The sequence below is a fragment of the Neophocaena asiaeorientalis genome, unplaced genomic scaffold, assembly GCF_003031525.2.
Source record: "Neophocaena asiaeorientalis asiaeorientalis breed wild unplaced genomic scaffold, Neophocaena_asiaeorientalis_V1.1 scaffold476, whole genome shotgun sequence".
In the NCBI taxonomy this organism is placed as follows: domain Eukaryota; kingdom Metazoa; phylum Chordata; class Mammalia; order Artiodactyla; family Phocoenidae; genus Neophocaena; species Neophocaena asiaeorientalis.
This window is the reverse complement of record NW_020172178.1, coordinates 10598436-10599174: the sequence shown is the minus strand read 5'-3', so window position 1 is coordinate 10599174 and position 739 is coordinate 10598436.

Genomic DNA, 739 nt, shown 5'->3' with positions numbered 1-739 from the left:
CCGCTCAGTGGCACATGACGAGGGTGGGCAGAACAGACAGAGACAGGAGCCTGCGTTCTGGGTGGTCTGCGATCGTCACTGCAGTCTGTAGCACATACGCCATTTCCCCTGCTCTGCCCCCGCCAATGCTGGGATGGAGGTGCCATCACCTCTGCTATGCAGACGACGAGATAGAAACTTGGAGACCTCGCCCACGGGCACTGAGCCGCTGATTTTCAGGTGCGGTGATGGAAGCTTGCGTGCCCAGCCCGGTCCTCTCACCTGTGCTGACCGCCACACGGTGGGGAAGTGTTGTAAATGTGTTACCGACCAGGGTTCTTGTCCTCCTTAGTCGATAGAAATTGATCAGAGGCCAGACAAGAAATTCACGCAAGGCTTTACTGGGGCCCCTGCTACAGCAGGGGAGAGGGAGAGGTAGTAGGCTCCCTTACTTGCTCCCCGAGGTAGGGCAAGCTGGTTCCTTATAACGGGTAAGGATAGCGGCGTGTCCAGGGGTCAGGCTGCAGGGGTGGCTGAGGTAGCTTGCCTACCCCTTGGGCGGTGCTGTGTGCAGCGGGCATGCGCAGTACCCTGCTTTTGCTCTGGGCTCTTCAGAAGCATCAGCTGGGCTTTTTGGTCTTTTTATATGTTGTTGTCCATAATTTGCCCCAGCTGTTTGCATGCACGCATTTATTTTCAGTCCCTTATAGTTTCTTTGTATTTCGTTGCCAGAGGAGAGGTGTGTCCAGGTGCAAGCCCT